This window comes from Mytilus galloprovincialis, chromosome 5 (assembly GCF_965363235.1).
Source record: "Mytilus galloprovincialis chromosome 5, xbMytGall1.hap1.1, whole genome shotgun sequence".
NCBI lineage: Eukaryota > Metazoa > Mollusca > Bivalvia > Mytilida > Mytilidae > Mytilus > Mytilus galloprovincialis.
Genome location: NC_134842.1, coordinates 39,783,803 through 39,798,353, shown reverse-complemented (window position 1 = coordinate 39,798,353; position 14,551 = coordinate 39,783,803). Strand labels below are relative to the sequence as shown.

At 31.2% G+C, this 14,551-nt stretch overlaps 1 long non-coding RNA gene across 1 annotated transcript; it reads left to right on the top strand.

The window, feature by feature from the left end:
• Window positions 1-790: 790 nt before the first annotated feature.
• LOC143074497 (uncharacterized) lies at window positions 791-2,009 on the top strand. The gene is made up of 2 exons (XR_012977893.1): window positions 791-962; window positions 1,660-2,009. It is a non-coding gene; the product is annotated as an uncharacterized LOC143074497 (long non-coding RNA).
• The last annotated feature ends 12,542 nt before the right edge of the window (window positions 2,010-14,551 follow it).

Below are 14,551 nucleotides of genomic sequence, written 5' to 3'. Positions count from 1 at the left end.
AACGACATATAGTCCTTACAATAAAGAAAATACATGTAATTATTTCGATCACGGTAAAATCAAGAAGGACGAGGGAAGCATTGGATATAACTATAAAACTCTTGATTAAATAACTTCCCTTAATTTAAGATTGAAAATATAAATTATTTAGAATTTGAGGAGAATCCAGTCCTTTTCCTTGAAGTTTATGGATCTAAAACTAATGTTTCTTTGAAAACTTCCTTTGGCGAATATTAACAAAAATGTTGTGTAATTCTAAGGGAAATTCTTAAAATTTGACTTATTACGAATGGGGAAGGTTGAAATCATATTTTTTTTTTTTAATTTGGCCGACAACTTAAGAAATCAGGTAAGTTAATAGTTATTTAACTTTAAAAATCAATCTACAAGGTATTTCCCTGTATGCGAACAAATCATGAACAATGTTTTCTTGCATATGTATTTCTGTTTTGAATATTGCTTTTTAAGGATTTTCCGTCATTCTATATCATCTTATACAGCAATTATACTACGGTTACGCTTCCGAATTTTAAACGAAAAAGGCTGAAAGATTTCAAAGTAGACAATGTTTATTCGTACAAAAGCCTTAAAAAGTTTACAATTCACCTATATGCGGACAAAGTGTTGATTCGACATAGGAACTGGAATAGTGGCATTTTTTTTTAAGGGGCAAATATAATCCTATTGTAATGGCTGCCGCCATGATAAGGCAAAATGGCAACTATGCAAATTAGCAAAGTACCCAAAATTTTGCCATATTCTTGGATACCACATTAGTTACTAGTAAACAGTGCGTGAACTGGTGACAAAATATTATCGCCCCTGTAAACAGTGGGCTCTTCTGACTAGAGGTAATCGGTAAAGAATAGCGGAAAATGGTGTACATTGTTTACGAGCTTGAAATGAGCTAACACAGACGAACTGAGACGTGTCAACGTAATGTGAATATGATAATGCACCAGGTAATTTATTAATTGTTAAGTTTATCACATCATCGTATCTTCATATGATAGGTAAATAAGTGAATTTTCGATTTTAAGTGTCGTCAGGGTTCAAACCTGGAATCATGCCAACCTTTCATTATTTTTTTTTAACACTAACCTATAGTCGGAACATCTTGATTTTAAAATTTGTAAAGTTAATTATGCTGCTTGACATATATTTTTTTGGGGAAAAAAATTGATATGCAGTCAAATGTGGCAGTTTTTAATATGTGTTGCTATGTGAAATAAAGGGAAGTAAATTAAAGTAAAAGAAGGCGCGCTTTTTCAAATAGTAAACAATTTAATTCAGATGCATAGTATTTTGTCAAATGATAAAGATTATCGTAGAAACTTGCTAGAAATTGATCTAATTTATAAAAGATATACAACGTGACATACTGAAATCTGAAAAGGGGTAAAATCACCATACCTTGAACAAATTCAGTTAAAAAAAAGGGGGGGGGGGTAAAATGCTACGAAATTTAGATTTTATTTATTTTTTGTCGACAGCCAAAAGATGATTTGATATGTAACTAATTCCTTTTTCAATTTCATTGTAAAGTAAAATTGGCTTTTTTTGGGGTCTCTGTTTATTGTGGTCTGATGTTTTCAGGTTCTCTTTGGATTGCCAAATAATATTATAATCATCTAATTGAATGTTCAAATTATTTTGCAGCGATGGTGTGTATGGAAGGAAGACTGTCATAAAACCCAACAGATCCGGATGGCCCTTTAAATAATTGCTTAACATCAATAGCGAGTGTTTGATTTAGCACAAGTTTAGCCAGGTTTTCCTTGTAATTGTGGCAGAAAAACCACTAGACAGTGTCATGCATTGAAAGGATATCAAACGGATGTTTTATGGAATGATTCTCATACATATAAAATCATGCATAGGAATGTGGAGCTAGTGTCTTTCATGCAGCAATTTTTAATTTCCAATATAAACTCTGAAAAGACAAGAGCATAGAAATGTATACCAATGAGAAACATTCTTTGTGAATAAAATCATTCCAAAACTTAAATGTGTCATTAGTGTTGCATTATTTATCAGTAGAGATAATCAGATTCCAGTAAGATTGTCCAACTGATGGTTTTTGTTTGTAATCATTTTTGTAAATCTTAGTTGTTTTGACAATCCGGGCCGTGCATGTTGCCCGGCTGCCCCTTTCAGTGTGAGACAATATTTTGTTTATGATAAACAAAATCACTGATTCAAGACTGGAGCGGACCCCTTTTAGGCAGGGGGAAGATTTTTTTTTACAGAGTCAAACATTTTTCCTAATAATAATACATTGAGATTTAATATATACTTTGTTATATGTAGTGTGTATATTAAAGTATTGCCAACAAAATTCATCAAATTTGGGATCATAATACTGTTTAAGAAAAACCCTTAGCCCCTGTACATCATAAAAGTTCATAATCTTCTGTAACACACGTGCATGGTTAATTCGGATCACATATTTTCTATTCCGATGTTATAAGAATTCGAAGGTTCATATCATTTACAATATCATTCAAAAAAATTCTGGGATTTTTTTTTACTATCAACGTTGAACCTCGAGGTTACATTGTAGTAAAAAAAATCCAATAAAAACGTTGAATGTAAAGGATATGCACCTTTAAATCCTATATTGTAGGACTCATGTTGTTCAAACATAATGTGTTGTTCAATTATGTTATGATGATTTTGATAAACTTCACATTAGGTAATCTTTCACGTATATTGATTACATTATATCGAGTTGTCCCAACGATATACTTGTCGGTGTGCTCGATCATACGAATTTACCGACATTCATATAGACAAAATGACACAACTTTGAAAAATTCTTGTGACGAAACTACATTTCGGAACACGTTAAAAATTGGATACCCAGAGCTACATTATTAAGATTTGATATATATTTTTTTCAAAAAAAAAGAAAAATATGCAGGCAAATGTGGCAGTTTTTTACACACCCCTATGTTGAACAATAGGTTGTTCAATTAACAGCATGTTTGGCAATTAAAAAATCATATATTAACACATTTAGCTTTAACATATACTTTATTTATAGTGGTTGTATAAAAGTTATATAATGGTTTTGTGTTTTAAGAGATATTCATCTCTATGCATATCGGGTTTTATGCGTAAATTGTCTCTCCTGTTTTTAGACCTTTTCTATCTCTTTCATAAGAAGAGTGACTTTTCTATTGTTCTAGTGTCACTGGAAATCCCACTGTAAATGCATATCCCACATGCATCTGTACTTGATATCTTGCTACTTAGATGAGAGAAATGAATAATATCAAAATTTAAATTGTCTTATGCGTCTTAAATTGTGGTACTCAGATGTCCGATTATGTTAAATTCCCGGTCTAAAATTTAGGCGATGGTAGCTTATAGCCTTGTCTTATATTTCTGTATTTTCCGGTTCAGGAGGATACATTAATAGAACCCAATCAGAAAATGTGAATTGTAAATGGAATGAACATCATCGATATATCTGAATAAGATATTTAATGATCTAGCTTCTTTGATCTACTCTCGACAAGTTTATTAAAGAACTCTGACTCAAACGAAAATAAACAGAGGATGGCAAGAAAATGCACATAGTTCGTCACCCTAGAAATGCCGACCGTGAATTAGTTACCTGTCAGATTAATCTACTCTTAAAGGAGGGTAGTTAACCTTACCTAATAATGACTAGTAAGCTGACGAAACATATTACCGTTACCTTCACAATCATTGCAATCTGCTGTAAGTGAACAGAGCTACTACGTGTGTTAGTTTCGTGCTGTAGAGAATGCTCGATCATACAAAATATGAATCACCATTGTATAGTAACGTTTTCAGTATTGCGCGCTATGTGTTTGGAATAAACAAAATAAGGTTATGTGTTTCAAAATCTAATGCTCTCTCCTACTTCTGATTCTGCTGTCCGTAATTAGGCTACATCACATATGGCATGTATAACATTGTCTGTATGTATTATTCATCAAAAACTGAAGTCAAGACGTATACTTGTTAATAAAATCTCGTGTGTAGTTATTTTAAAATATAAGATGTGTTCAGAAAATCGACGTCTTCATACTTATAAGACACATTTAGCAACACAAACACACGAAGCTTACTAAAAGTGAGTGTACCAAATATCGAAATGTTGAACAGATTTTAAAATTTAGTTTGAAAAACAAAGAAAATTTAACCGAGACTAGTGAAAGACAATAGAGCTTTGATATGGCTGATTCGTAATTTTTTTTTTTTTGGTGTTTAAATCAGGTATCATTTCGTTCTAATTTGAATTTGATTTTTCGTTTCTTAATATTTTTCTTGGTGTGTCTCAGTTTTTGGGGGTTTTGTTTAAGTTTTTATGACTAATGATCCACTATTTGAATTGTCATGTAAGGTCGGCTTGTGCGCGGTCACTAAAAGGCGGAAGTTTTTAATCAGGCTTACCAAGTTCATATCTCCCGGGACGAAATCGATCATTTGAGGAGCAGTTGATACACCAGGTGCATCAAGCTTATCACATTTGCTAGTATAAAAACTTAATACTTTATCATGTATTTATACAAATAAAATCAGATAGCTGGCCTTAATATGCCTTTTCATGGAGGAAATAATTAATTCGACAACTATATCAGATATATTTTTGACTGTGGGGGTTTAATCTTACTTTTAAATAATCCCGTCATTTGTTTTTGGTTAATTGTTTTGAACATAATGCAGGCCGGTTTTTTTTTAGAAAGATTTGCTTTTCGCCTTGTCATTGCGGATCTTTTAATAGCTTATTGCAAGGTATGGTATTTCGCATTGCTGTTGGGCGTACAGATTTCTTTATCTGCCATTAATTTACGCAATTTGAATCCGATGGATAGTTGTGCATGTTGTGTGAATGGATATCATACTTAATCGTCTTATTTTAATTAAAGCAACAGAAATATGCTCACATGCAGGAATAGTTCTTGACTACTTCAGTCATTTACACGAAATTGCTGTGGAGTGAAATGCCAGCAGGAAACATCAAATTTTGTAAAGATTTAAACTTGTACCTTCTCTTAAAATCACTGATATTTCATCCAAAGTTTTAACATGAAACTGAATTTCATTTTTCTGTGACTTGTCAGACAGAAAACTTGTTTATATAAGAATATACTATAGATACCCTCAAAGATATATGCCTAAAATTTAAATTTGTTTTATCTTTAAAGAAATGAAAATAGATATGAAATCATTTGTTTTCAGTTTATTGAAAATGGGCTTGTCTTAATTAACTGTTGTGGTTTTTTAATATCTTATTATAGTTATTTTAACTTTTGTTCTGGACTTTTTAGCTCTTACGTTATTTGTATTTTAACATAACATCAAAGAACCATTTGTCATCTCTCTAAAAAAATCTTAATGAATTTGCGCAACAAATCTTAACTATCCATGTATATATTAAATATGACTCACTTTGTGTTTTTTACTTAAGCTATCAATTCGCAAACGGGTCTGGTCAATCTTTTTTCGATCAATGGCGAACAATATTGAACTATTCAATATACACACAAAAGCTAATATTCCAAAGCTATTGGAAGATTTTAGACGAGAAGTAAAGATTGTGTACCCTGATATGCCTGACCAGTTTGTATGCGCTGCCTTCGTTAACTACAGGGAAATGGATAATTGAGATATAAACGTAATTACTGATTCAAGGGAACAGCTACATAGTCTTAATCGATTTAATGTCAATATTCTGGATAATTATGTATTATTTAGTAGATTGGTTGTTTTGTTTAATATTCAAGTTGCAAATACTAGTGTCCACGGAGAAGCAAGATTATTGGACTCTGATTCACAACTGCGCCAGGAAATATGCAGTAATCACAATTTTGAACATGAAAACAATCCAAACATTTTTCTACAAATGGAGAATCAATTTGTCGAAGAATTTGGAGACCAAGAACAATATATTATATGCATGTTTTCACATTACATTCCATGTACTATCCCAGGGCATAAATGTGCAGAACTTATAAAATAGTATTCAGAAAGGAATGGAAAGCAAATCATACTTTCATATGATTGTGCCTCTTTGGGCACTAACCTTCAATTGGCTCTTAATATTATGAAAGCTAACAATAATGTTTTATGTGTAAATCCTTCCTACTACATCCATGAACAAGAATGTAGTAATGGACAAGGACAAGAAAAAAATGATAAATCGTCTAAATCTGTTTTTAATTATTTCCTTGATTCAAATGATTATTTCGGGACAAGGAAGAATTCACGATGTTTAAATAAACGTCGTTTATAAATCAGTTTAGAATAAATTAATAGTAATAGGAATACACGCTATATATACGAGTTAAAACATTATAAAGCCATGATTTGGTAAAGTAAAAAATATAATTTTAAAATTTTATATAATAAAGGTATATTTTTAATGATATTGTGTAATCAATGATATACTTATATGAATCACTTATTATATATATAATGAGAGAGAGTTTAAAATATTTTTTGAAATGATTATGAATTACGTTTTGGTATAATTATAGAATATTTTATATTATATGATGGCTATCTAATTAACATGTCATACAAAATGCAGTTGGTTCATAATAACATATTTTCCGTTAATGTTATTAATGGATATTTTATGAAATATATTGTACGGTAAATGAATATTTTTTATTATATATTGTACATGTATTTCAAAATAATAACAACGTCTGATTGCAAATGTAAAACAAAAAGAGTAGACACCAATTGCTAATAAAGATAAAAAAAAATCTTTCATCATGCTTTTTTTTTTTCTTTTGAAGAAAAATATTTATAACGGTTGATAGACAAATTTTAGAACTGTTGTGCATAACTTCAATTCTACATTAAACAAACAAGATGTCGACATACGGTCTTCGACAATTGGCCCGTGCCAACATTATATGTACAGCTCTAAATGACCTTCAGATGTTGTAAATGAATTTATAAAGAGACTTTTAAATCTGCTACTGAACCCTAATTCCATACAAAACATTAAGTTTATATGCAAACAAATGAAATACTCCATCTAGTGGTATCTCTTATCTCCATTCCATTAGCATATACTTATATGAAAAGCAAGACCACATTATATATTTCAGTACGTTAATTACTTAAATGAACGTATATTTCTACTGGTAACCTCTATATAGGTAAACACCAAAACATTTTGCATCCTGGATTAAAGTTATGTTTTTCATTCATATGGCGTTCGGACACCACAAATATAACTGGTTAGTAACCTGCTTTTTAAGAAACAGTATCAGTTACACCCTCACTCATAACGTGTTGAAAATATACAATTACAATCTTTTAAAAATCTTTCTTTGAAAATTGTTGATAGTCAATTTAAATTAATAAAATTGAGAATGGAGATGGGGAATGTGCCAAAGAGACAACAACCCGACCATAGAGCAACAGCAGAAGGTTACCAACAATAAGTCCATCCTATAAAGCAAATATAATTTTATGGTCACAGAAACTCATAGAAGAAACTTAGGAACGTACTAAAATATGATATTAAACAGCCATTCGTCATAACATTAACCAATGAATAATGCAGGATAACAATTGAAACCCTTCGTCATTGCAAAAATTATTTTGACATATGAAGTCTACATTTTTTTTATAACATCACTTGTACAAAATCACACACATGCCTTATATAAAAAATGTTTGACAAAAAATGTTTAGACCTTTGATGTAAAAAGTAAAAAAAATACTATAGATGCATTTGATGATCGGGTATTGATTGAAATTAAATACAAAAGACATTTTATTTATAAAAAACAAAAACAAAAAAGACGAAAGCAAAATGACAGCGTCATGGCAAGACAACGAAAAACTGTGAAATGCCAACCTGCAGTATACAAAAACATAACATAGAAAAAAAGACTGATCTACTTTATCGTTTATGCTAATATTGTATATGATTTTCTTATAAACCTCCATTTTCATTCAAGTACCTGTCATGTTCCAACTCTTCAATGATCTAAAATTAATTGTGAAAGGGTTCATATTGATTTAACTTTTCAAACAGTTATCAAAGGTACCAGGACATCAATTTTACCACTTGGAACCCCTCATTCTAAACAGATACCCTTGGTTATCATCCAGTATAATCCCGATAAAACTGAATCCGAACGTTTACGCGTTCATAATCAGGTATCGTTTGGGATGGCAACAAATTCCTTAACGTTTATAGAACTTATTTGAGTAAAACAAATGAGTCAATGTAGATAATAGTGTATCTCATCAATTTTCCAGATGAGATAAAATTTTAAAAAATATATTACGGCCAATTAAACTTCAATAACTTTTACCTTTCACAGTTTGAAAGTTTTATGTAAGGTCAAAAACACAATAGGTAGAAGAAGGAGTGAAACCAACAAAATATTTCAAGAATTTAAAGAAAAAAAAAGATGTGAATAAAACAATTCCTAGATTAATTGATTAATCAGGAAATATAATTGAAAACCAAAAACGAATTCTGAACGAAGCCAAAAACAATAACAAAAATCTGTGCTAAACAAATGAGACAATAAAATCTATTAATTCAAATAATGCTTTACCCCATCGAGATATACCAAATTCATTTAAAAATATGAAAAGAGTCCTTAGTAGGGGAAATCTCATTTAAAGAGTTGACAAGTGCCATTATAGAATTAGAAAAACCCTGTATCTGATGGATGCACAAATGGAATCCTAAAATGTTTTTAGATAGATATAGGTTTTATAAATATTAATTAATAATCATCAGATTTATACCTGGTAGATTTATTGGTAAAAATACCAATTTGATACACAATTTACTACACTAAACTGAAGACACTGATATCCCAGGCGTTCTCCTACTCATTGATTTTGAAAAAGTTTTTGATTCTATCTCTTGGATTTTCATAGAACAAGTTTTTAATTGTTTCAACTTTTGAAATTCCATAAATCATTTGGTTAAAACATTTAAATACCAAATCAGCAGTAACACAGAATAATTTTCTAACAGATTTTTTTAAAATTCAGAGAGGTTGCAGACAGGGGATCCTTTATTAAAATCAAGAAATATATCGAACATTTAATATCTTTTATATTATATTGATACCAACTTTCTTATATTTCAAGGACAAATCTTAGCAGTTAATTCTTATGGTACGTCACATCCGGTTATATACGAAAGTAGGTCGAAAAAAATATTCCCTTGAATTTGACAGTTGTAGGTTATTAATCCTACATTTTATTGCAGTAAAAACATTTCTGTGGCATAAACATATGCCTTGGGTATTTCAAAACACCATTATTTTTTATTTTGGATTTCTATAGAAAATTTTGTAATCTTGATGTTACATGGTGACTAAACCATGTAAACCTTGTACATATCTAAAATAAGGGAAGACATTTGATTGGTTATCTTCCAATGATAATTATTTTTTTATATGCAATAAAATGTAATGTGAAATATTTTCTATAGTACTGGGCAGGATAAAACTTTACTCATGCCAAGTATTTCTTTATTTGAAACAAAGATAAGTTCTGCACATTTTTTTGAAAAGTGCAAATTTAACAAAGACTAATAAGGGAAAATCAATGGTGGTATTACGCCTATATGAAAAGTTTTAATATTAAATGTAATCAGCTTATAAATCCTAATCTGTTAATTATACCAACTACTATTGCTATATGTATAATATCAACAGAAGGATCAACAGACATGTACAATGTTTTAAACGAAAAAAATAACAAATATCACATCACAGGAAAAGTGGTCCTTACTCCTAAATAGACATAATATCATTTGGAATAAAGTATATAGTTTGCCATTTTACATTACTAAAAATTCAATATTACAGTTGCTTCACTACAGGATAAATCACAGAATTTTGGAAACAAATAAATGACTCTACAAAATTAAAGTCTCACAAAACAATAAATGAACTTTCTGTAAGGACTCAATGGAAACTATAAAACACATATTCTGGACATGTCCAAAAGTATTTGATGTTTGGGGAGGATTTAATAAATGGATATATTCAAAAGTCCTAATTGAACTACCACTATATTTTCTTATTTGGGATATTAAAAAAAAACAGGAAAAAAACTACATAATAAACCTCATAATATTATTACCTAAATATTATATATACAAAACAAAAATGCAATGTGGACATTTAAATATTGTAGCCTTACATATATAAAGATAATTTGTTTATTGAAAAAAATTAATATTTTATGAAAATAAACCATTGCAAAGAGCGTACTCCTGCTGGAACACCTGGCTCCAACTAATATTATGACAATGCAAGTAAACGTTAAAGTAATAAATATATCTACCTAATCCATGCTGGCTTAGGTTTAGATTTTCTTTTTTTTAACATTATTTACTTATACGTTTGTCGAATGATTCAAAATATCATCTATATGTACTTGTCTCGATTTTGCTGATGAACTATGGACTTACATACTATTATTATTTATATATATAGGTTTGGCAATAAACACATTACGAAAACAAAATTGTGATCGGCGTCGTTACTCAAAAAGGCGGATGTTTTTAATCTGGCTTAAGAAAGTTAAAACCCCCAGGGACCAAACTAATAAATTGAGGTAGGACTGAGGTGTTGATACGTCAGGTGCCTTTAGGTTGCAATTCTGTAAATATAGACAATGCAATTTTCCATAGGAACTCCCTTTCCGGCTAAAACTGTGACACTTTTGCTAGGACGTTTCTTGAAAAGTAACATCCCAGAACGGAAAGTTTATATGCACTACTATTTTGTTCAAAGGTCACAATATAGGTCTGTGCGGCATATTTTCAACATTTATATGCCCTGAATTTCTAAAAGTTTAAACTTATACTAAAATTCTATACTACCCTTACCTTCATTTTTTGACATCCTAAGAATAAAAAGTTAGGCGCTACCATGTTTTTCTAAACTGGTTACATTCTCAAGTGATGTCTCTATGAGAGGAAACACAGAGATCATAAAGGGGAACCAGTACGTTAACAAATTAACATATCTATAAATATTATATATCTCTCCAAATGAGGGGTGGTTTGAGAAACAGTTGTATTTACAAAGTGCAACCTCTAGCTCATAACATAAGTATGAATAGGAAATGCCTGATCATGTATTGTTTACACAAATAATATATCGATCTCTGGCTTTACCATGCCTTTTTATGGAGAAAAAAAAATAATTTGAAAACTATCAAATTATCAGATACATTTCCGACTGTGGTTTCAATCATAATCTTCAATAAAAACTGATACGTTTGTTTATGGTAAATTACTTTGTACATAATTCAATCCATTCGTTTTTCTAAAATTAATTGTTCTACATTTAGTCAAGTTGGACTTTTAATTGCTAACTATAAGATATGGGTATTGCTCATTTATGTTGGGCGTGCAGTTACCTTTAGCTACCTCAATGTATGTCCTTTGAATCTCTTGGATAGTTATTCCAATGGCAACCATACCACATCATCTTATTATTTGTTATTCATGCACCAGAAAAAGCTTATTATACTGTTTTTTTATACCAGTCATTTCACCGTATTTGCTAATGGATGAAAATGTCAGCCGGAAAGAAAATAATGGTAACGATTTTTATTAATCAATGACTAATAAAATTGAGAAAGGAAATTGGGAATGTACCTAAGCGACAACAGCCCGACCATAGAGTAGACAACAGATGAAGGGCACCAATGTAGCGAGAAACTCCCGCACCCGTAGGTGTCCTTTAGCAGGCCCCTTTAGTACGGCGGCTTTGTGAAAAATTGTGCACATACTTCTACAAGCATGAAATTTGGCATAGATCTTCCTCAACTATTACTCTTTCATTTCAGATAGGGAGGCATTTGACAAAAATGCCTTACTTCCGATAAAATCCAAAATGGCGGACATCATACTTAAATTAGCCCAATATCGAAGGCTAGTATGTGAAAAGGTGTTATTAACATGCTACTATCATAATATTTGGTACAAACCTTTGTTTTGTACTACTTTTGGATATTTGATATAGATAAGATGTCTTCAAAAACCGTACTTCCGGTAAAATCAAACATGGCGGATATAGTACTACAATAAGCTTATTTTTAGGGAGGATAATTGAAATGTGTTTTAAAGTATTGCTACTATCATTATATTGTGCAGGAACCTTTCTTTGGTGCTTCTCATGGATACAATGTATAAGACAAATGTCTTTAAAACCCTTACTTCCGGTAATATCCAATATGGCGGACATAGAAATATTGACAATTTTTCATTTTTATATTCAACTTTTTTCAAACTGTAAATAAAATGAATTTTTTTGGGTTGTCATTAAACTTTTGGCTTTAAGTCATCCTCAAAACCACTAATTCTATTCAACTGCATATGTTTAAATACAAAATTAACACTTCCGGTAAAAAATCAATATGACGAAAATTACAAAGATGAGTCCTCAATCCATATATTCGATGTAGAGTTTTGGATAGATTGATTAAAACAAAATAAAATCACTTAAGTTGTTAAACATCTTAAGAATGACTTATTTATGGCCGCATATACATGTTTACTCACAATCGGAGAGCTTATTTTCTAAATTTACAAAGATCGTGGTATTGTTTCCTACATTTATAATGTACAAGCTCCTGATAAGATTAAGAGGCCTCACAAAAGAGTTGTTGAAAAGGGTGCCATGTATAGTATTTTCCCCTTCACCTAGTTAGAAAAGGAACCAATACCAAGCTTGTTACTCATTCACATCCGCCATGGTATATTGCACGTTTTATATCGGATATGTTCCTTACGTCGTAACTACAATCCCCTTCCCGTTCATGAATGTGACCTATTGAATAAGACTATTTACCAGATTTGTTATCACATAAGCAACACGACGGGTGCCACATGTGGAGCAGGACCTCCAGACAATTGCAAGACGAACAAGCTAGAAGTTGATATTTATGTACAAAGTGGTTTCGGGGCTGATTCCGGCTATTGAACCAGACGAATTTCTCCAAAAAGCACGTCCTAAGAGAAACATAACTGCAAAGAATTTCGAAGAATACCACGCAACAAATAGTGTGGAAAAGCAAGTAAAGAATCACTCTAAGTGTTTTGGCATTCCGCTAAGCAAAACACCACAATACTCAAACTCATTCTTTGTAAAGATAGTGATCGCGTCGAATCAACAAGACGAGACTGTAGTGCGCACATCAAGCGTATAGAGCGTCCAATCTGCTCTTACTCCTCGTCAATAAATCGGCGGCGCTCTCTCAAACCGTTATATTAAAGCCAGAATTGGTATTGACAACGCATTCATACAGATACAGATACAGAGGATGTCGCGGTCGTTGTTAATGTGGAAAATCGGGTCTCCCTAGCACCGTTTTGTTTACATGTGGTGGTGACTGTGAAAAAAACATGTATTTTCAGCCAAATAGTAATAATTTGAAAAATGTTTTAGTACTTCAGTAATTTTATTTTGTTTTAACCAATCTATCTAAAACTCTAAATCAAAGATATGTATTGAGGACTCATTTTTGAAATTTCCACCCTATTGTTTTTTTAAATACCGTAAGTGTGATTTAAAAATTTACATTAGAAAAAAAATACTGGTTTTGAGGATAACTAGAAGCCAATAGTTTAATGACAAGCAAAAAAAAACAACAATAAAAAACATTTTCTTTACATTTTGAAAAAAGTTGAATATTAAAATACAAAATTGATATTTCTATGTTCGCCATTGTAAATTTTACCAGAAGTAAGGTTTTTAAAGAGATATGAATATACATTGTATCCATTAGAGGCACAAAAGAAAGGTTCCTGTCCAGTGTAATGATAGTAGCAATACATTAAAACACATTTCAATTACCCTCCCTAAGAAAAAGCTTATTCTAATACTATATCCGCCATGTTGGATTTTACCGGAAGTAGGGTTTTTGAAGACATCTTATCTATATCATATATCCAAAAGTAGTACAAAACAAAGGTTGATACCAAATATTATGTTAGTAGCATGATGATAACACCTTTTCACTTAATAGCCTTCGATATAGGGCTGATTTAAGTATGATGTCCACCATTTTGGATTTTACCGGAAGTGAGACATTTTTTTCAAATGCCTCCCTATCTGAAATGAAAGAGTAATAGTTGAGGAAGATCTATGCCAAATTTCATGCTTGTAGCAGGATGTGCACAATTCGTCTGAAATATGCTTGTAGCCGCCGGACTACTTTAAAAATATGTATACTAGTACAATGATAATGGACGTCATACTAAACTCCGAATTATACACAAAAAACTAAAATTAAAAATCATGCAAGACTTACAAAGGTCAGAGGCTCCTGACTTGGGACAGGCTCAAAATTGCGGCGGGGCTAAACATGTTTATGATATCTCAATCCTCCCCCTATACATCTAGCCAATGTCGAAAAGTAAACGCATAACAATACGCACATTAGAAATTCAGTTCAAGGGAAGTCCAAGTCCGATGTCAAAAGATGTAACAAAAGGAAATGAATAAATTGTCAATAATACATAAATAATTGATTGATTGATTGTTGTTTGCTTAACGTC